Source organism: Vigna umbellata, chromosome 7 (genome assembly GCF_029865625.1).
Source record: "Vigna umbellata cultivar VRB3 chromosome 7, Vumbellata_1.0, whole genome shotgun sequence".
Taxonomy (NCBI): domain Eukaryota; kingdom Viridiplantae; phylum Streptophyta; class Magnoliopsida; order Fabales; family Fabaceae; genus Vigna; species Vigna umbellata.
The window spans coordinates 19,384,357-19,408,646 of NC_142171.1; the positions used below are offsets into that span (position 1 = coordinate 19,384,357).

At 38.0% G+C, this 24,290-nt stretch overlaps 1 pseudogene across 1 annotated transcript; it reads right to left on the reverse strand.

Moving 5' to 3' along the window:
* Positions 1–11,974: 11,974 nt before the first annotated feature.
* On the reverse strand, positions 11,975–23,286 carry LOC148195334 (uncharacterized; annotated as a pseudogene). Its single transcript, XR_015780774.1, has 4 exons — positions 23,051–23,286; positions 22,851–22,960; positions 22,588–22,775; positions 11,975–12,906 (listed from the first exon to the last, which is right to left on the reverse strand). The product of XR_015780774.1 is annotated as an uncharacterized LOC148195334 (transcript).
* Between the last annotated feature and the right edge of the window lie 1,004 nt (positions 23,287–24,290).

Sequence of the window (24,290 nt, forward strand, 5' to 3'; positions counted from 1 at the left end):
TTATACATTTTAGATTAGTAAGGCATAAGGGAAGGAACCCTAAAAATTGTGAATAGTGAATTAAGAGGAAGAGATTCAACCCAATTTGAGTGGTTTGGTAAGGGAAAAGGTTTAGAGCATTTAATTTTTTTTTTTCTCTTTCTTCTTTTTCTTCCTTTTATTATAGGTCCAAAAACAACGAGTTTTAGGGAAACTTATTTTATGATACATGGGTCAAAGGGGGGTCTATGGACTATTTGGGAGATTATAAATTTTAGGTTAGTGAGGGATAGAAGAAGGAACCCTAGCAGCCGTGAAAAGTGAATTGAGAGGAAGAGATTCAACATTTGCTAAAGCTAAGGCTTGTGTGTGGAAGTAGAGTAGAACAAAGGTTTGTTTTTCCTGGTTTGTAAGGGAAGTTTACTTTTATATATATATATATATATATATATATATATATATATATATATATTATTTTGTACAGTATAAAATATTAACCGAGTGGTTACCAACAACCAACCGGATATCCAGGTAATCTGTTTATATCTTATTCTGTTTATTTTATTGGGCTCATATCAGTTTAGGAAAATAATAAATACAAAGCCAGGGCCAAAAGCCAGGTACGTTCCACTTACGCATTATTCACTCTACGCTACTCTCAAATACTCAATAGGGATAACCATTCGCTAAATATTCAACTAAGAGCCGAGGCTCTTCAAATCACACGCCTAACTTGGGCGTCGGAGTACCTTTTGCAGGTACATCCTCCCACGTCAAGAGGAAGACCGATCGGTTTGTGCCAACACCGATCGGCCAATAGCAGGAGTTTGAAAGCGAGCGAGCGGCCCAAACACATCAACAGGTTAGTCTCTCGGTCCCAAAATTATCCACCGAAACATTTTGGCGCCCACCGTGGGGCCGAGCGTCAAACCCAATGATGACCACGAGGAGCATAGAGATGCAACGAAGGCACGCAGAAGAAATTGCAATGTTGAGAGCAGAGCGAGGTCGTGCCGAACGGTCCGCACAACACTCGGAGTCCACAGCCGATCGGGGTAACAACCAACACAATGATAACGCTGGAAGTCGTAATCAGCAGCCATCTCGGCATACTGACCCGAACGATCGGGGAAGAAGGGAGTCATCCCCCTTACGAACCGATCGGCCCTAGTCTGCTCCCTTTCACTGCGATCATCATGCAAACTCCAATGCCAGAGAAGAACCCTCCTGTGTTGGATAAGTATGATGGATCGACAGATCCCGACAATCATCTCAGGATTTTCACCAATGCAATGATGTCTACACAGACAGTGATCCGGTTATGTGCAGAGCCTTCTCCTTATCACTCAAGGACGAAGCATTGGAGTGGTATAACACTCTTCCCCCAAACACAGTGGATTGCTTCGCCACTGTGGAAAACCTTTTTAAAAGGCAATACGCCTCCAATCGTAATCAGGAAGTAACGCCAGCGGAATTGGTAAATACTAAACAGGAAAAGGGAGAAACTTTGAAGGCCTTATGAAAAGGTATATGGAAACTGCACGACGAGTTAAAGAGGTAAGTCAATCTTTTATCATCACCAATTTGCCTTCATGTCTAAGACCAGGGTATTTTGCTGAGAAATTATATGCACGACCGCCAAAAACTATGGAGGAGCTCCAAGAACGTATAGCAGAATTCATCCGCATGGAGGATATGCGAATTTCACAAAGAAGCGACAACAAGAAGCTGAGGCACCGAAGGTAGAAAGGACGGTAAAGACCGTCAACAATAATGGTAAAAGCTGGGGAATCCCGAACGTTTAAGTTTCATCACTATACAACCCTCAACGCACCTAGGGCAAAAGTCTTGAAGAAGCTCTAAACACTGAACTTCTCACACTCCAAACGAAACCATCTCCAAGATATGCAGATGAAAGGAAGAGCTGTCATTTCCATCAGAATCGTGGGCATACTACAGAAGAATGCATTACGCTGAAAACGAAATAGAACGTCTCATTCGGGCAGGACATCTCCGTAAGTACATACAGGAAAAAAGAAGAAGTCCGACCGAACGTATCGGAATAACGCGAGGGCGCGACTATAGTCACAGTCTACTCGACATCGTGAACGATCGGTTCGCGGAGTATAAACTGAAGAGAGGAATCCAAATCTCTATTTAATATCATATTTAAATACTTGATTAGACTTTTGTTATTTTCTAAAACATTCATTATGCATAAAATAAACCGAGCAATTCATGCTCTGAACATTAAGTTACCAGTTTCATTCAAGAATTTTGTCGTCAAACACTAAAGCTCAAGTCTGCGACCGAGCGGTAAATCCTGCCTCAGCAGAGGTAAAGCCCTCTCAAAGCGACGGTAAAGCCCGTTCCCTAGGAAGCACTCCTAGGTCAAAGACCGAGCGGTAAATCCCGCTCGGGAGAGAGGTAAAGCCTCTCAAAGCCGAACGGTAAAAGCCTTCTAGGAAGCACTCCTCGATCAAAGCAGAGAGGTAAAGCCCCTCGATTAATGTGAAGACCGAGAGGTAAATTCCTCTCGGTTCCTGTTGAAGGACGAGCGGTAAATCCGCTCGGTTAATGTAGAAGTCGAGAGGTAAATCACTCTCGGTTAAAGTAGAAGGTCGAGAGGTAAATCCCTCTCGGTAATGTCGAAGGTCGAGAGGTAAATCCCTCTCGGTAATGTCGAAGGTCGAGAGGGAAATCCCTCTCGGTTAAAGTCGAGGGTCGAGAGGTAAATCCTCTCGGTTAATGTAGAAGGTCGAGAGGTAAATCCCTCTCGGTAATTCGAAGGTCGAGAGGTAAATCCCTCACGGTTAATTCGAAGGTCGAGAGGTAAATCCCTCTCGGTTAAAGTCGAGGGTCGAGAGGTAAATCCCTCTCGGTAATGTAGAAGGTCGAGAGGTAAATCCCTCTCGGTAATGTCGAAGGTCGAGAGGTAAATCCCTCTCGGTAATGTCGAAGGTCGAGAGGTAAATCCCTCTCGGTTAAAGTCGAGGGTCGAGAGGTAAATCCCTCTCGGTTAATGTAGAAGGTCAAGAGGTAAATCCCTCTCGGTTAATGTCGAAGGTCGAGAGGTAAATCCTCTCGGTAATGTCGAAGGTCGAGAGGTAAATCCCTCTCGGTTAAAGTCGAAGGTCGAGAGGTAAATCCCTCTCGGTTAATGTAGAAGGTCGAGAGGTAAAGCCTCTCGGTAAGTCGAAGACGAGAGGTAAATTCTCTCAGTCCTGTTGAAGGACGAGCGGTAAATCCCGCTCGGTTAATGTTGAAGGTCGAGCGGTAAAAAACGCTTTAACTTCCGCAAACGCAACCTACCTCAAACCATCAGTCCTATAGTTAACCACGGCTAAAGCAAACGCTTAACTCGGACTTGGGGGGCATAGTGTACAGTATAAAATATTAACCGAGTGGTTACCAACAACCAACCGGATATCCAGTAATCTGTTATATCTATTCTGTTTATATTTATTGGGCTCATATCAGTTTAGGAAAAATAATAAATACAAAGCCAGGGCCAAAAGCCAGGTACGTTCACTTACGCATATTCACTCTACGCTACTCAAATACTCAATAGGGATAAACCATTCGCTAAATATTCAACTAAGAGCGAGGCTCTTCAAAATCACACGCCAAACTTGGGCGTCGGAGTACCTTTTGCAGGTACATCCTCCCACGTAAGAGGAAGACCGATCGGTTTGTGCCAACACCGATCGGCCAATAGCAGGAGTTTGAAAGCGAGCGAGCGGCCCAAAACACATCAACAGGTTAGTCTCTCGGTCCCAAAATTATCCACGAAACAATAGTAAGAACATATAGAAAGTAAAATAATTTGTTTCCTAAATAAAATTATGATTTATTAAAAACATTATTAACTCATAAATATGATTTTTAGTACCAATACAAATATCATCACTCATTAAACATGCACATTTTGTTTATTTTGTATTTTTTAAAATCTATCTATTATGATAATATATAGACTGATTTGCCTACTCCCATAAAAAAAACCAATAATTAAGTTAATAAATCTAGTCTCATTTTAAAATAATTTTTATTGAAGTTAAGCCAATAATATTAAATAGAAAAAAATTATTTCAATAACTTGAAATTTTTATTTATCATCTTGTACTCAATCTTTAAAAAGTTCGACAAATTTTGTTAGCAAACTGTACATTATTTCACATTTTACCATAACGACATTATCGATCGATTTATCTATGTTTATTTATTTTAATTTTTAAATTAAATAATTAAATTTTCTATTTTACGTATTTATTAAAATTTACTTCAAAAATATAAGTTATTTTAATAGTAAATTATTTAATTCTTAAAACAAGTGACTTTCGTAAAACTATTTATTAGAAAAAAATATTTATGAAATGTCTAAAATTATTACTAGAATAAATGTGAAAGCAAAAAAGTTATTACCAAAGAATAAAAAAAGTAATAAGTTTTTAGTTTTATATTTTTAAAATTAGAAAATTCAAACTTGATATATTTTAATTTAGAAAAAAANAAAAAAACCACACCCAAATAACGAATGAAAGCGTGACATGGGTTTTGAATTTCAAAACTTGAAATATAAGCTGAATAAAATTGAAGACAACTCATAATTGAACCAACTAAAAGAATTCAATTCAAATAAAAACTCTAATTTTATATTTATTTTATATATTTTATATATTATTGATACAAATTTTATACTTATCTAAAAGAGTTATCATTGAAAACAGTTATATAAATGAATAGCAAAGTAAAAATTTCTTGATTGCATAAAGTCAATACTACAAAAGGTAAACAAATGGAAAATGTTAATGACAAAATTATTCTAGGTTCAGCAACCACGGGAATAAAATAGGCTTTAAACACCCAAAAGAAACAAAAAAAAATAAAAAAGTGTAATTGGTAGTGAAATTTCTCTACTGCACTTTCCAATGTTGACTGAATGATTAGGACTGCACAATGACCCTTCTCTCTAACATCAAAATATTCAATCGGTGAAGCTCCTAGATTATGTTAACCTCTCCAGATTTGGAAATTCAATCACGAATAGTTGGCATTATATGCGTTCACGAAGCAAGGGGAAAGGTATTTCAGAAGTAAATTATTGGTATAGTAATTGTGCATGGAGAAAGGGAAGAGGTTGAAGCGGTGCAAGAAGCTGGAAACTAGGGTTTAGGGCTTGGAGGAAGGGGAAGAGATGGCACAATTAAGAGTTTGCGATGAAGAAGGAAAATGAGGAAGAACAGGTTGCGACAATTGCAAAAATTATGATTTTTGTTTGTGGGTTCGCAGGTCTGTGGGTTAGGGACTCTGTTTTCCAGTGGGAGGAGGAGAGAGGAGGTTTGGTGGCGGAGGGAGGAAGAAAAGAACTGGCATCGTTGCTGACGGAGGATAAAAAGAAGAGGAGGTGGTGGTGGTTGTGGAGAGAGGGAGACTTTCTAAGTTTACAGTATGACACACTAGTAGCCAACTCAGCCTAATTTTAACGGCGTTGGTTTTGGAGGACTAGAAATTATAGTTTTCTTAAGGACAATGATCAAAGTATAGCAAAGTTTGAAAAAGGGACTAAATCTAAAATCGCATGATAGTTGAGAGACTAAAAACATATTTAACCCTAGATTAATTATGTCAAATTAATTCTAAGAGGAACGTATCATTGAGCTTCTGCTAATGTTTGTTGGTGAAAAGACAAACAAATCCCTTTTATATATGTTGAAATCATTATTTTTAAGTTGAATGAAGAAAGATGTGACAAAGTTTGTGTTGTCTTGTTTGGTATGTTAGAAAGCCAAGGTAAAACACTAGAGGTCGGGAGAGATGTTAGAACAATTGGATATTCCTTAATGAAAGTGAGACAATATTTCAATGAATTTTGTAACTCGTCTACCAAAATCATTGAGAGGTCACGATTCCATCTGGGTGATAGTGAACAAGCTAACAAAGAATGCTCATTTTCTCCAACAATTAGAGAATGATTTTGGAGAAGCTGACAAAGTTGTATATCCGAGAGATAATAAGATTTCATGGAGTGCCTACAAGTATTGTATCAGATCGAGATCCAAAGTTCACATCGAGGTTTTAGCAGACGTTACAAGAAGCTTTGAGTATGAAATTAAGGATGAGTTCAACATATCATCCAGATAGATAGTCTAAAAGGATTATTCAATCTTTGGATGATTTGTTGAGGATGTGTGTGCTTAATCATCTCGGAGATTGAAGTGAGGTCTTGTCATTGGTATAGTTCATGTATAATAATAATTATCATTCAAGTATCAGGATGACGCCTTTTGAAGCTTTGTATGGGAGGTGATGTTAAACACCTTCGTGTTGGTACCAGGATGGGAAAGTGGTAACAGTGGCCCCTGAGTTGTTACAGTAGACTACGAATAAGGTAAAGTTGATTCAGGAACGAATGCGAGAAACTCATAGAAGAAAACAGTCTTATGCATATCATAGGAGGAGATTGTTGGAATTTAAGGTAAGACATCAAAGTTTCTTACAATGTATAAGATTCTCAGAAGGATTGCGCCAATAGCTTATGAAATGAAAGTACCACATCAGTTATCAGATTTACATAATGTGTTTGATGTATCACAATTGAGGAAATATGTTCCAATTCTAGATCATGTGTTAGAAGCTGATGATATCCAAGTCCTTGAGGATTTAACTGTGGATTTAGACCAATGTGAGTATTTGATGTTCGAACTAAAAAGCTTTGTGGAAAATATATTAGGACGGTGAAGGTTCTTTGGGATGAAAGAATGCAAGAAGAAACTTGAGAATTAAACGAGAGCACGAAGAAGGAGTATTTGTATCCAGGAATTGGAAAGAATGTAAGATCTAGGAAAAATGGAAAATATTTTATTATATTTTGGTTGTGTGAGGATAAGGAAAATGAGGAATATTTTATTGTAGTTTGGTTTTGTGACGATAAGACATTAATAATCCATATATGTGCATGTTTTCTTGCATTTTGTTTTGAATGCCAAACGGGTTCGAATAAGGATTATATAAATGTTTTTGCGGTATATGTAACAACATGCATGTTGGTTGGGTAGGGTAAAGGTTAGTCCTATGCATGAAGAGCCCCTGCTTGAACCATGGCTACAACATTTGGGGATTTATTTCCCTTGTTCATGCTATTGGGCCTGTTATGGTCCGTGAATTGGGATGAAGTTGTTGAGCTCTACCTAGTTTGAGTGGTTTGGTGTGGGAAGTGGTTTAGAGCATTTAAAGAAGTTTTTTTTTTCTCTTTCTTCTTTTTCTTCCTTTTATTATAAGCCCAAAAATAGTGAGTTTAGGAAATTTGTTTCACGATAGGTTCATAGGTTAAAGGGGGTCTATGGCCTATTATGAGAGATTATACATTTTAGATTAGTAAGGCATAAGGGAAGGAACCCTAAAAATTGTGAATAGTGAATTAAGAGGAAGAGATTCAACCCAATTTGAGTGGTTTGGTAAGGGAAAAGGTTTAGAGCATTTAATTTTTTTTTTTCTCTTTCTTCTTTTTCTTCCTTTTATTATAGGTCCAAAAACAACGAGTTTAGGGAAACTTATTTTATGATACATGGGTCAAAGGGGGGTCTATGGACTATTTTGGGAGATTATAAATTTTAGGTTAGTGAGGGATAGAAGAAGGAACCCTAGCAGCCGTGAAAAGTGAATTGAGAGGAAGAGATTCAACATTTGCTAAAGCTAAGGCTTGTGTGTGGAAGTAGAGTAGAACAAAGGTTTGTTTTTCCTGGTTTGTAAGGGAAGTTTACTTTTATATATATATATATATATATATATATATATATATATATATATATATATATATTTTGTACAGTATAAAATATTAACCGAGTGGTTACCAACAACCAACCGGATATCCAGGTAATCTGTTTATATCTTATTCTGTTTATATTTTATTGGGCTCATATCAGTTTAGGAAAATAATAAATACAAAGCCAGGGCCAAAAGCCAGGTACGTTCCACTTACGCATTATTCACTCTACGCTACTCTCAAATACTCAATAGGGATAACCATTCGCTAAATATTCAACTAAGAGCCGAGGCTCTTCAAATCACACGCCTAACTTGGGCGTCGGAGTACCTTTTGCAGGTACATCCTCCCACGTCAAGAGGAAGACCGATCGGTTTGTGCCAACACCGATCGGCCAATAGCAGGAGTTTGAAAGCGAGCGAGCGGCCCAAACACATCAACAGGTTAGTCTCTCGGTCCCAAAATTATCCACCGAAACATTTTGGCGCCCACCGTGGGGCCGAGCGTCAAACCCAATGATGACCACGAGGAGCATAGAGATGCAACGAAGGCACGCAGAAGAAATTGCAATGTTGAGAGCAGAGCGAGGTCGTGCCGAACGGTCCGCACAACACTCGGAGTCCACAGCCGATCGGGGTAACAACCAACACAATGATAACGCTGGAAGTCGTAATCAGCAGCCATCTCGGCATACTGACCCGAACGATCGGGGAAGAAGGGAGTCATCCCCCTTACGAACCGATCGGCCCCCTAGTCTGCTCCCTTTCACTGCGATCATCATGCAAACTCCAATGCCAGAGAAGAACCCTCCTGTGTTGGATAAGTATGATGGATCGACAGATCCCGACAATCATCTCAGGATTTTCACCAATGCAATGATGTTCTACACAGACAGTGATCCGGTTATGTGCAGAGCCTTCTCCTTATCACTCAAGGACGAAGCATTGGAGTGGTATAACACTCTTCCCCCAAACACAGTGGATTGCTTCGCCACTGTGGAAAACCTTTTTAAAAGGCAATACGCCTCCAATCGTAATCAGGAAGTAACGCCAGCGGAATTGGTAAATACTAAACAGGAAAAGGGAGAAACTTTGAAGGCCTTTATGAAAAGGTATATGGAAACTGCACGACGAGTTAAAGAGGTAAGTCAATCTTTTATCATCACCAATTTGCCTTCATGTCTAAGACCAGGGTATTTTGCTGAGAAATTATATGCACGACCGCCAAAAACTATGGAGGAGCTCCAAGAACGAATAGCAGAATTCATCCGCATGGAGGATATGCGAATTTCACAAAGAAAGCGACAACAAGAAGCTGAGGCAACCGAAGGTAGAAAGGACGGTAAAAGACCGTTCAACAATAATGGTAAAGCTGGGGAATCTCCCCGAACGTTTAAGTTTCATCACTATACAACCCTCAACGCACCTAGGGCAAAAGTTCTTGAAGAAGCTCTAAACACTGAACTTCTCACACTCCAAACGAAACCATCTCCAAGATATGCAGATGAAAGGAAGAGCTGTCATTTCCATCAGAATCGTGGGCATACTACAGAAGAATGCATTACGCTGAAAAACGAAATAGAACGTCTCATTCGGGCAGGACATCTCCGTAAGTACATACAGGAAAAAAGAAGAAGTCCCGAACGAACGTATCGGAATAACGCACGGGGGCGCGACTATAGTCACAGTCCTACTCGACATCGTGAACGATCGGTTCGCGGAGTTATAAACTGAAGAGAGGAATCCAAATCTCTATTTAATATCATATTTAAATACTTGATTTAGACTTTTGTTATTTTCTTAAACATTCATTATGCAATAAATAAAACCGAGCAATTCATGCTCGAACATTAAGTTACCAGTTTCATTCAAGAATTTTGTCGTCAACACTAAAGCTCAAGTCTGCGACCGAGCGGTAAATCCTGCTCAGCAGAGAGGTAAAGCCCTCTCAAAGCCGAACGGTAAAGCCCGTTCCCTAGGAAGCACTCCTAGGTCAAAGACCGAGCGGTAAATCCCGCTCGGGAGAGAGGTAAAGCCCTCTCAAAGCCGAACGGTAAAGCCCGTTCACTAGGAAGCACTCCTCGATCAAAGCAGAGAGGTAAAGCCCTCTCGATTAATGTTGAAGACCGAGAGGTAAATTCCTCTCGGTTCCTGTTGAAGGACGAGCGGTAAATCCCGCTCGGTTAATGTAGAAGGTCGAGAGGTAAATCACTCTCGGTTAAAGTAGAAGGTCGAGAGGTAAATCCCTCTCGGTTAATGTCGAAGGTCGAGAGGTAAATCCCTCTCGGTTAATGTCGAAGGTCGAGAGGTAAATCCCTCTCGGTTAAAGTCGAGGGTCGAGAGGTAAATCCCTCTCGGTTAATGTAGAAGGTCGAGAGGTAAATCCCTCTCGGTTAATGTCGAAGGTCGAGAGGTAAATCCCTCACGGTTAATGTCGAAGGTCGAGAGGTAAATCCCTCTCGGTTAAAGTCGAGGGTCGAGAGGTAAATCCCTCTCGGTTAATGTAGAAGGTCGAGAGGTAAATCCCTCTCGGTTAATGTCGAAGGTCGAGAGGTAAATCCCTCTCGGTTAATGTCGAAGGTCGAGAGGTAAATCCCTCTCGGTTAAAGTCGAGGGTCGAGAGGTAAATCCCTCTCGGTTAATGTAGAAGGTCAAGAGGTAAATCCCTCTCGGTTAATGTCGAAGGTCGAGAGGTAAATCCCTCTCGGTTAATGTCGAAGGTCGAGAGGTAAATCCCTCTCGGTTAAAGTCGAAGGTCGAGAGGTAAATCCCTCTCGGTTAATGTAGAAGGTCGAGAGGTAAAGCCCTCTCGGTTAATGTCGAAGACCGAGAGGTAAATTCCTCTCAGTTCCTGTTGAAGGACGAGCGGTAAATCCCGCTCGGTTAATGTTGAAGGTCGAGCGGTAAAACGCTTTCAATTCCGCAAACGCAACCTCCCTCAAACTCATCAGTCCTATAGTTAACCACGGCTAAAGCCAAACGCTTAACTCGGACTTGGGGGGCATAGTGTACAGTATAAAATATTAACCGAGTGGTTACCAACAACCAACCGGATATCCAGGTAATCTGTTTATATCTTATTCTGTTTATATTTTATTGGGCTCATATCAGTTTAGGAAAATAATAAATACAAAGCCAGGGCCAAAAGCCAGGTACGTTCCACTTACGCATTATTCACTCTACGCTACTCTCAAATACTCAATAGGGATAACCATTCGCTAAATATTCAACTAAGAGCCGAGGCTCTTCAAATCACACGCCTAACTTGGGCGTCGGAGTACCTTTTGCAGGTACATCCTCCCACGTCAAGAGGAAGACCGATCGGTTTGTGCCAACACCGATCGGCCAATAGCAGGAGTTTGAAAGCGAGCGAGCGGCCCAAACACATCAACAGGTTAGTCTCTCGGTCCCAAAATTATCCACCGAAACAATTAGTAAGAACATATAGAAAGTAAATAATTTGTTTTCCTAAATAAAATTATGATTTATTAAAAACATTATTAACTCATTAAATATGATTTTTTAGTACCAATACAAATTAATCATCACTCATTAAACATGCACATTTTGTTTATTTTTGTAATTTTTTTAAAATCTATCTATTATGATAATATAATAGACTGATTTGCCTACTCCCATAAAAAAACCAATAATTAAGTTAATAAATCTAGTCTCATTTTAAATAATTTTTATTGAAGTTAAGCCAATAATATTAAATAGAAAAAAATTATTTCAATAACTTGAAATTTTTATTTATCATCTTGTACTCAATCTTTAAAAAGTTCGACAAATTTTGTTAGCAACTGTACATTATTTCACATTTTTACCATAACGACATTATCGATCGATTTATCTATGTTTATTTATTTTTAATTTTTAAATTAAATAATTAAATTTTCTATTTTTACGTATTTATTTAATAATTTACTTCAAAATATAAGTTATTTTTAATAGTAAATCTTATTTAATTCTTAAACAAGTGACTTTCGTAAAACTATTTATTTTAGAAAAAAATTATTTATGAAATGTCTAAAATTATTACTAGAATAAATGTGAAAGCAAAAAAGTTATTTACCAAAGAATAAAAAAAGTACATAAGTTTTTAGTTTTTATATTTTTAAAATTAGAAATATTCTAAACTTGATATATTTTAATTTAGAAAAAATATAATTTGTTAATTCAAAATACTTGACCTGTCTATAAGTGATACATTAACATTGGTAGTTGGAGATCGCTGAACCGACGAAAATATTTATCAAACCAGCCACGCCAAAAGTAAGATTATCACTGCTCGCAGCAGTGAAAATCATCAGACAAACAAAATGAACTTAGACATTCCAGAAGCTTTGAATCACATTTCAGGTTATCAAATGATTTTCCGGTACTCTAAAACTAGGTTCTCTCCACAACAAAGGAATGATATGCTCGTATCCACCTCGATACTGTCATTACCTTCTTGACCTTTTCTCTTCCCTCCTCTCAAAATCATGTCTTACTTTTGACTCTGGTCTATCACTATCACTTCTATAAAACCTGTGATCTTGCTTCCTATCATAATCTTCTCTTGACCTTGGTGCAGATTCATCTTCACTGTGTTTTCGAGATCTTCTGTCTTCCCTGTTACTATGAGGGTCTCTTGCCTTGCTTACAAAATCATCCTCATCCTTCCTCCGGGATCCTTTATCTTCCCTTATGTCCGAATCTCTCAACTTGAGTTCATACTCACCATCATCTGGCTTTATTGACCTCTTGTCTTCCCCTTCTACGATGATCTGTTTGCTCAGGAATATCATCGTAATCATCCTTTCTTGATTTCTTTTCTTCTCTCCTATATCGCTCTTCTCTCGAATTATGTTCAAATTCATCATCTCCATACCTTCTTGATCCTTTCTCTTCTCTTCTATTATTATTTTCCCTTCCCTTATATGTATCATCATCATCACGCCACCGCCTTGACCTCTCTTCTCTATCACTTCTCTTAGGTTGGTTGTCGAATGCAGCATCATTGGAACGGGCTTTAGAACGTGAATCTCTGTCTCTAGTTTCTGAATTATGATTTGGTTGATTGGTGCCAAATCCCCTCTCTTTTTTGGGACCCTCAAATTTGTCGTGACCCCATTTTGGATTGTCTTCCTTCTGACCCCAACCTGTATTTGCAGCTCTCTGTATAATGACAACAAAGACAGTAAAAAAGATGAAAAGGTGGCTGCGTAAACCCTCTGTATGTAAGATGTTGTTCCAAAATTTTGAACATTTTACAGCACAACTTCAAAAGTTCAACTATAGGCAAATCAAAAGGAGGAGAAACAATTTTCAACCGAACAACCACGACAACAAAGTGCAGCAAATTACACTACTTTTCCTTAGGATATATTTCAATTAAAATGCCCTCGCTCAAATTTTAATATTTAAATTTCCACTAATATCCAAAATTTGATAGTGGAGGTCTAAACTAGTTGTTGATGCTGCCAACAATAATAGCAAGAGGGAGGAAATCCTGAGAAGCTAGTTTATATCAAATGGAGCTTTCGTATAATGCATATTCACTCGTGTATGAAGGAATGTAAATTGTACATATAGAGAGAAATGCAGTCATTTAAGTATTTCTTGGGTAAAGAAAGTGTAATACTCAATAATTGAAAGCCAGGATGACAGAGGAAAATACATGCAGATTTCACGTTAGAACTTAAGCTGTATCAACCATTAATACACTACAATGAGCAAACTTACAAACTATATCAAATTAGACTCATTACAATTTTAGATTACAGTCAGGACATATAAAATTCTCATTCAAAACCGTGGTTCATCAAACAATGCCAAATTTCCATTTATTAACATGTTGTCAAACAATGCCCCTTCATTACATAATAACATTCAGGAACATATGACATTATATACCAATATAACGCTGATCTTTGAATAAAAATCAAAACGTGAATGCAATTTGTGAGACCCTGGATAATTAGCAAATTTAATCCTGACATCACACCACTAACACACACACCACGTCACTGTTGCGGGTAATTAAAAAACCCACTTTCAACTCTGATTTTCACCTCTGCAATGCACAGAAAACTGAACCACCATCATTCTCTGCAACATTAAAAACGCACCACTCCTTACATGCACACCTGCCACTTGTCACGTTAGAAACTTACAAATCAGAATTTAGTATGCAGGTGTCAGTCTTGGACATGTTTGTTCAAGCAAACGTTACTTTAACAAAACCAAAGTGTTCTGAGAACCCTTTCACCTGCACACTCATTCATCTTCTTCCTCAGAAAACCAAACTCTTCATTTTCTCCAAATTTCTCTCTAAGAATCCTTAACTTCTCTCTATCAGAAAACTCACGTTTCCTCTCTGATCACAATTGCAGCACCATAGGAATGTTAGTACTGCTGTGATCTCCATTTTGGACCAAACAGAAACTGAATCCAATCTGGTAAGCCTTCTTACTGTATTTCGTTCTTAGGTTTCTGGAAGAATAGAGTTTTAGTGCATGCAAGTATGTAGTCTCAGAGTTCTGCAATTTTTGATTAGATTTGTTTTGGAAGAATCAAGAATATAATAGAAGCATAGTTGGATAAAGCCATTTTCATCTAGGACAAGTTGGAACTTCAATCCGGGTAAGGGAAGCTTATATGTTTAATTCATACTGCTTGATTTTATAATCTGAGTTGCATGTATATGAAATCTGATATTTGAGCCTTATGAACGTTTACTGATATGAGATATAAATTCTGGTTCATTTGCATGTTGTTTTGGATACGCATGAAAGATGTGTGAATGTTATAGAGTTGGAATGATTAGATCGATTGAATCTGTCATGAATGAACACTGCTTAATTGTATTATATATGTTGTTGCTGATTTTTGATTTAAATGTATATTGATTTGATTCTGTATAAATGGAGTATGGTGATTGTATATTTGGAATGATCCAAATGTTGAAATCTGTATGATTTGATGTATTAAATCTGAAAGGAAAGTTGTCAAGTTCATAAAAATCGAAATCTGGAAAATTCTGTTAAGAGTTGAGAAATCTGGTCTCTGTACTGATAAAGGACGTTCGTCCCTGTACGGTCTTAAACCGTTCGGTTTTCAGTTAAGCTTACTTAGACTAGAATTCTTTCATTTGGAAAGAATTCTGCCCGAGAATGAGCGTCCCTAGTTGATGATCTGAGCGTTCGTCTAGCTCAGTAATATTTAAATATTTAAAACTTTATAAATGAGTGACGTTCGGCCTTAAGTAGAGCGTCCGTCCTTAATAACGTTCGTCCTAAATGAAGTTCGACCTTCTGTTGAACGTTCGTCTACAGAGCGTTCGTTTCTATATTGAACGATTCGTTCATAACTGGTGTTCGGTCATATACCTAAACGTTCGTCCTACCCAACGTTCGGTTTATACCAACGTTCGTTCTGATTGTGCTCGGTCATTGACTTAGCGTTCGTTCCAAAGCGGGGTTCGGTTTCTAAACTGAACGCTCGTCCCTATTATTGAATTTTGAGCGAACATAACTGGCGTTCGTCCAAATTGTTAAATTACGTTCGTACTTGGACTGCCAGTGCTGTTCTTCTGAAATCAATTATATTGCTGGTGTATCTAAACACTTATCACTGGTTTTATTCCTTGGGTTCTATCTAGATTCTTTACACTTAAAATCTTTCAATGTATTATTCATCTCTTCTAAAGATCAGTATTTTCAAATTATCAAGAGTTGAAGCATATTAAGTGAATAAATGACTCGTTTCTTTTGTCCAGAAACGTGAAATCAAAGGTTCTGTGATAAGTTCATTTTATTTGATTAAAGAATGCATGACGTTAATATTAAGAGAGTGAAATACAAAATGGAGATATTATAATTATGAAAGGATATGATGGTTGAACACGACATGATATGATTATATGATTTTGAACTTGAATGAGCGTTCCATGGAGGAGCTTCTCAGTTGTATTAAATGCTAAATTTGTAAAGTATGAACATGGACAAGTTACTGATGGCTTGGTCCATCCTGATATTCCGTGATGCTCATCTTCACGTAGAAGGGGGTAGTCATGCGTGGGAATGGCAGGAGGTCATTCGTATCCCTCACTTAGCAGGGGCGAATGATTAACCTCAAGTGGAGGTCATTCGTATCCCTCACTTAGCAGGGGCGAAGGATTAACCGCATGTGGAAGCTGATTAGGTATATCCCGGCTACCACACCACTTGGGTGCAAGGACGCCTGTAACTACATGGTTCATACAGTTCAGTACAGTCTGTTTTATATAGATTTATATGTTAAATTTTATGATTAAGTTGTTTGATGTATCTGTGAATTAAATTGTGAACTGTATGTATGTTGTATTAATTAAACAATATAAGCTTACCCTTGCAATTTTCCTGGTGCTGTTTACTGTCCATGTATAATCCGTCTTGTCAAAATGCAATGATCATCCGTTGTGGATGTGAGCAGAGGGTGATGCATCTCTTGAAGTATTACTGGAAGAAGAAAATTTGGAAGATGCAAACCTGGTTGAAGTTGAAGTAAAAGCTGAACAGTAGAGGCGCGATTCCGTAGCAGTTTTAGTCTAGTGTGTTGTGCAGTATTTTTGGCAGTTGTATATATATATATAGTTCTGCAGATCTGTTTTGTATTTATCTGAAAATTTGGAATTCTGTCAAGTGCTGGACTGTATTTTGATATTCTGTATTTAAATTCTACAGAATGGATAATCAGAACTGGTTTCTGTTTATTTTTTTATGAATTCTGAACACTGCAGATTTTACTGTACGTGCTGTATGTTAAGTTTTAAAATTCTGAGCTACTGTAATATTCTTAAGACTGCACTGTTTATCTCTGTAAATGTGATCAGTTCTGGTTAATGGTAATTATCATTATTTGGGATGTTACATTAGTGGTATCAGAGCAGTTTTGTTCTCTTAAGGACACTGTAGGGTTATGAGTGCACTGTGTTTTGCTGTGTGCTTATTATATGTTTAATGAGTTATTATTATTTAACTCTTGGACATAACGAACGCTCCAGCCATCTTCATGGATTACATGAACCGGATATTTAGACCCTATTTGGATAAATTTGTAGTTGTGTTCATAGATGATATTCTCATCTACTCCAAAACCAATGCTGAACATGAAGAACACTTGAGAACAGTACTAACCGTGTTGAGGGAGAAAGAGTTGTACGCAAAGCTGTCCAAGTGTGAATTCTGGTTAAAGGAGGTGCAGTTTCTGGGGCATGTGATATCGTCTGAAGGTATTTCAGTAGATCCCTCTAAAGTGCAAGCAGTGTTAGATTGGAAGAGCCCGCGTTCAGTCACTGAAGTGAGGAGTTTTGTGGGGCTGGCTGGTTATTACAGACGTTTCATAGAGGGGTTCGCCAAGATAGTGGCTCCTCTTACTAGATTGACTAGAAAGGATCAGCCATTCGCTTGGACTGATCTGTGTGAGGAACGGTTCCAGGAGCTGAAGATGAAATTGACGAGCGCGCCAGTTTTGATTATTCCAGACACGTCCAAGCCATTTGAAGTGTACTGTGACGCATCTCACCAAGGTTTGGGCTGTGTGCTCATGCAAGAGAGACGTGCAGTAGCGTACGCGTCTCGCCAGTTGAAGATTCATGAACGCAATTATCCCACACACGACCTGGAGTTGGCAGCTGTCGTTTTTGCACTAAAGATTTGGAGGCACTATTTATACGGATCAACGTTCCAAGTCTTTAGTGATCACAAGAGCCTCAAATATTTGTTTGATCAGAGGGAGCTGAATATGAGGCAAAGACGTTGGCTGGAATTTTTAAAAGATTATGATTTTGAACTGCTATATCACCCTGGGAAAGCCAACGTAGTGGCAGACGCCCTAAGCAGGAATACAGTACAAGTCTCATTGATGATGGTGAAGGAGCTGAACTTGGTGGAGAATTTTAGAGATCTAAGATTACAATTTGAATTAGGAGAGAACGTAATAAGGTGCTGTAATCTTAGAATTTCTAGTGATGTGTTTGACAGAATCTGGATGAAGCAACGTGAGGATGAAGAACTGTTGAAGATATTTGATGCACTCGGTTCAGAAAAAGCTAAGGAGTTTAATGCTGGAACGGATGGTATGTTGCGTTATTTGGGAAGAACTTGCATTCCCAATGATGGAGAGCTGAAACGTATTATATTGGAAGAAGCTCATCATAGTCGTCTTAGCATACACCCCGGTATGACTAAGATGTATCAAGATCTTAGGAAATCTTTCTGGTGGCCGGGAATGAAGAGTGATGTTGCACGCTTTGTGGCATCTTGCTTAACCTGTCAACGCGCCAAGGCTGAACACCAACGTCCAGGTGGATTGCTTCAACAATTGGAGATTCCTGAATGGAAGTGGGACAGCATTTCCATGGACTTTGTGACTCATCTGCCACGCACAGTCAAGAATCACGATTCAATCTGGGTAATTGTGGACAGATTAACTAAGAGCGCCCACTTCTTAGCCGTGAATTTGAAGATGTCAATGACAAATTTGGCTAAGCTGTACATCAAGGAGATAGTGCGTCTTCATGGAGTGCCTTCAAGCATAGTTTCTGACCGAGACACGAGATTCACATCTCGGTTTTGGCAATCTTTACAAGGTGAATTGGGAAGCAAGCTACAGATGAGTTCTGCGTATCATCCGCAAACAGATGGCCAATCTGAAAGGACCATCCAGACGTTAGAAGATTTGCTTAGGACGTGTGTCCTGGACCATTTAGGCGCATGGGATGAGGTCTTGCCACTGGTGGAATTCACATACAATAACAGTTTCCAGTCTAGCATTGGTATGGCGCCTTTTGAAGCTCTCTATGGAAGGAAGTGCAGAACGCCACTTTGCTGGTTTCAGGAAGGAGAGAATGTGCTAACTGGACCAGAACTTATCCAGCAAACTACTGATAAAGTGAAATTGATTCGGGACAGATTGAAGACATCCTTGAGCAGACAGAAATCTTATGCAGATAGGAGGAGAAGACCCTTGGAGTTTGCAGCAGGAGACCATGTATTTTTAAGGTTGAATCCAATCACTGGAGTGGGAAGAGTTGTTCGTCCAAAGAAGCTGTCTCCCAAGTTCATAGGACCGTATCAAATTCTGAAGAAGATTGGACCAGTAGCTTATGAGCTTGCTTTGCCTCCTCAACTATCAAACCTTCATCCTGTTTTCCATGTGTCTCAACTCAGAAAGTATATAGCCAATCCCTCTCATGTTTTAGAACTGGAAGACATTCAACTACAACCTGATCGAACGCTGGAGTTGCAACCAATCCGCATTGATGATGTTCGCACTAAATTACACAAGAGGAAGGATGTTCGATTGGTGAAGGTAGTGTGGGATGCCAAGAATGGAGATTCAACGTGGGAGGTGGAGAGTGCAATGAGGGACTTATATCCACACTTATTCATAGGTAAATTCTGAATTTTCGAGGACGAAAATTTTTGTAGTTAGGGAGAATGTGAGACCCTGGATAATTAGCAAATTTAATCCTGACATCACACCACTAACACACACACCACGTCACTGTTGCGGGTAATTAAAAAACCCACTTTCAACTCTGATTTTCACCTCTGCAATGCACAGAAAACTGAACCACCATCATTCTCTGCAACATTAAAAACGCACCACTCCTTACATGCACACCTGCCACTTGTCACGTTAGAAACTTACAAATCAGAATTTAGTATGCAGGTGTCAGTCTTGGACATGTTTGTTCAAGCAAACGTTACTTTAACAAAACCAAAGTGTTCTGAGAACCCTTTCACCTGCACACTCATTCATCTTCTTCCTCAGAAAACCAAACTCTTCATTTTCTCCAAATTTCTCTCTAAGAATCCTTAACTTCTCTCTATCAGAAAACTCACGTTTCCTCTCTGATCACAATTGCAGCACCATAGGAATGTTAGTACTGCTGTGATCTCCATTTTGGACCAAACAGAAACTGAATCCAATCTGGTAAGCCTTCTTACTGTATTTCGTTCTTAGGTTTCTGGAAGAATAGAGTTTTAGTGCATGCAAGTATGTAGTCTCAGAGTTCTGCAATTTTTGATTAGATTTGTTTTGGAAGAATCAAGAATATAATAGAAGCATAGTTGGATAAAGCCATTTTCATCTAGGACAAGTTGGAACTTCAATCCGGGTAAGGGAAGCTTATATGTTTAATTCATACTGCTTGATTTTATAATCTGAGTTGCATGTATATGAAATCTGATATTTGAGCCTTATGAACGTTTACTGATATGAGATATAAATTCTGGTTCATTTGCATGTTGTTTTGGATACGCATGAAAGATGTGTGAATGTTATAGAGTTGGAATGATTAGATCGATTGAATCTGTCATGAATGAACACTGCTTAATTGTATTATATATGTTGTTGCTGATTTTTGATTTAAATGTATATTGATTTGATTCTGTATAAATGGAGTATGGTGATTGTATATTTGGAATGATCCAAATGTTGAAATCTGTATGATTTGATGTATTAAATCTGAAAGGAAAGTTGTCAAGTTCATAAAAATCGAAATCTGGAAAATTCTGTTAAGAGTTGAGAAATCTGGTCTCTGTACTGATAAAGGACGTTCGTCCCTGTACGGTCTTAAACCGTTCGGTTTTCAGTTAAGCTTACTTAGACTAGAATTCTTTCATTTGGAAAGAATTCTGCCCGAGAATGAGCGTCCCTAGTTGATGATCTGAGCGTTCGTCTAGCTCAGTAATATTTAAATATTTAAAACTTTATAAATGAGTGACGTTCGGCCTTAAGTAGAGCGTCCGTCCTTAATAACGTTCGTCCTAAATGAAGTTCGACCTTCTGTTGAACGTTCGTCTACAGAGCGTTCGTTTCTATATTGAACGATTCGTTCATAACTGGTGTTCGGTCATATACCTAAACGTTCGTCCTACCCAACGTTCGGTTTATACCAACGTTCGTTCTGATTGTGCTCGGTCATTGACTTAGCGTTCGTTCCAAAGCGGGGTTCGGTTTCTAAACTGAACGCTCGTCCCTATTATTGAATTTTGAGCGAACATAACTGGCGTTCGTCCAAATTGTTAAATTACGTTCGTACTTGGACTGCCAGTGCTGTTCTTCTGAAATCAATTATATTGCTGGTGTATCTAAACACTTATCACTGGTTTTATTCCTTGGGTTCTATCTAGATTCTTTACACTTAAAATCTTTCAATGTATTATTCATCTCTTCTAAAGATCAGTATTTTCAAATTATCAAGAGTTGAAGCATATTAAGTGAATAAATGACTCGTTTCTTTTGTCCAGAAACGTGAAATCAAAGGTTCTGTGATAAGTTCATTTTATTTGATTAAAGAATGCATGACGTTAATATTAAGAGAGTGAAATACAGAATGGAGATATTATAATTATGAAAGGATATGATGGTTGAACACGACATGATATGATTATATGATTTTGAACTTGAATGAGCGTTCCATGGAGGAGCTTCTCAGTTGTATTAAATGCTAAATTTGTAAAGTATGAACATGGACAAGTTACTGATGGCTTGGTCCATCCTGATATTCCGTGATGCTCATCTTCACGTAGAAGGGGGTAGTCATGCGTGGGAATGGCAGGAGGTCATTCGTATCCCTCACTTAGCAGGGGCGAATGATTAACCTCAAGTGGAGGTCATTCGTATCCCTCACTTAGCAGGGGCGAAGGATTAACCGCATGTGGAAGCTGATTAGGTATATCCCGGCTACCACACCACTTGGGTGCAAGGACGCCTGTAACTACATGGTTCATACAGTTCAGTACAGTCTGTTTTATATAGATTTATATGTTAAATTTTATGATTAAGTTGTTTGATGTATCTGTGAATTAAATTGTGAACTGTATGTATGTTGTATTAATTAAACAATATAAGCTTACCCTTGCAATTTTCCTGGTGCTGTTTACTGTCCATGTATAATCCGTCTTGTCAAAATGCAATGATCATCCGTTGTGGATGTGAGCAGAGGGTGATGCATCTCTTGAAGTATTACTGGAAGAAGAAAATTTGGAAGATGCAAACCTGGTTGAAGTTGAAGTAAAAGCTGAACAGTAGAGGCGCGATTCCGTAGCAGTTTTAGTCTAGTGTGTTGTGCAGTATTTTTGGCAGTTGTATATATATATATAGTTCTGCAGATCTGTTTTGTATTTATCTGAAAATTTGGAATTCTGTCAAGTGCTGGACTGTATTTTGATATTCTGTATTTAAATTCTACAGAATGGATAATCAGAACTGGTTTCTGTTTATTTTTTTATGAATTCTGAACACTGCAGATTTTACTGTACGTGCTGTATGTTAAGTTTTAAAATTCTGAGCTACTGTAATATTCTTAAGACTGCACTGTTTATCTCTGTAAATGTGATCAGTTCTGGTTAATGGTAATTATCATTATTTGGGATGTTACACAATTCAATTCCATAATTCCATTTCTGTTAAGACTGCAATTAGTTTTATTAAACACGGGAAAGGTATCAAGTGAAACTTAACAGTAACCAACAATATCAAAGTGTCATAGACCAATAAAAATCTAATTCCAATAAGTCAAAAGGCACTGCATACGAATACTAAAATTTAATTTACAAAATATAGACCTTAACTCCAAGTTTTCACCGAGTTAATAGAGCTATCATCCACATATCTAAAACATAGCATAAAAAGAAAAAGAAAAAGAAATTACTCTGACATTATCATATAACAGTTATCTTACTTGCTCATCATGAGAAAACTTGCAGCATTATTCTAACATCATCATACAACAGTTATCTTACTTGTTCATCATCAGAAAACTTGCAGCATTTCTCAAACATTGTCATAAAACAGTTATCTTACTTGCTCATCATGAGAAAACTTGCAGCTAGCTCCACGAGTACAATCACCCCTTTGAAACGCACGACAAACGCCCCGTGCCTCCCTCTTCTGCCGCTCTGTCTCCTCGTCTTCTTCCTCTTTCTTCTTGTACTTGTCAACATGGTCCACCCTAATAATTCTACCCATAATCTGAGCCCCATTTAAATTATCTGAGTTACACAAATAAACATCACAACGAAATTCACCATTGTGTACATTAAAAAATAAAGAAAATAGAGACCCACCCACAGCAAGATTTGTGCTCCTTTGATCCTCATACGCAAGAAACGCAAAACCCTTTGATTTTCCGGTGCCCTTGTCTCTAACGAGATTAACATCAACAACCTCCCCATATCTGAGTAATAAAAAAAATATCATTCAGATTTAAAAGAAAAAGAAAATAAAAAGAGTTGATGAATTGAAATGGAAAAGGGAAGCGAAATACTGAGCAAAAACGGCGAGCAGGTCACCCTCGGTGAGATCGAAGGGAATGCCACCGACGAATACGTAAGCGGAATCTTTGTACTTGGCGTGCCACGAAGCTTGTTCGCCAATTCCGAGTGCAGCTTCTCTGGCGTTGATATTCTGAGTGCGCTCCACCAGTGTTAAAGGGTTCATCTCTCTGCTCAAAACGAAGCAGTGCAAACAGAGAAAGAGGGAAATTGGGGGTTAGGGTAAACGTTTTTGACTCAAAGGTTCTATTTTTTTCTGCATTTGGACTAAATACGGATTTATTCCCTTCCACACATAAAATTCAAATTTACCTTCTGTCTCATTTTAATGTAATTTATTTGATCAAATTTTAAACTTTACAACTACAACTGCATTTGGTCAAACTTTCCTCTAATGTAAAAAAACAAATTAACTTAACAAATTATATTTTTTCTAAATTAAAATATATCAAGTTTAGAATATTTCTAATTTTAAAAATATAAAAACTAAAAACTTATGTACTTTTTTTATTCTTTGGTAAATAACTTTTTTGCTTTTGTAACATCCCAAAAATTCACCCTAAAAAAAAATTTATTTTCAAAACTTAAATGTTGTAATAATATATAACATCCCGAACATCAACTAAAATCTATACATCAGTTTTAAGCTCAGACGCAACTGCAAAGATAACATTGAATCCTTCTAATACGATCTTCCATCTCTTCCTCCACTTGCACAGGATCACGTGACAATCCTCAACTGCTCCCGTATAACATCACACATTATACGATCATCGCATTCACATGCACAAACAAGCAAAGTAAGGGTGAGCTAACCTGAAACACATCATTTATAAAACTTGCATAGTTATTTCAATACAAATATCATATAATAATTAAGTCAGACATCCTCAAACCAACGTACCACAATTCCTGTTGGACACTCATTCCATAGTACCTAATAATCAACCCAGTACACAATAAACTCCCATCCGGATGATACGTTGATGAGCAAATCAACGGAAGGAGTCCCACTTGTAATTTCATTCTTAGTCTCCTCAATATGTCCACAATCAACCACAGATCAAGACATCTACTACAGTACCCTCAACCTCAATACATACCCAGATATCACATCATTACTGAATCAAACGATAAAACAACGAACTTATATTACATCGGATACTGTTTACACGGATATTAAGATTGATCACTTAAGCTCGAATCTGAACATCAAACGCTATTATATCGAAT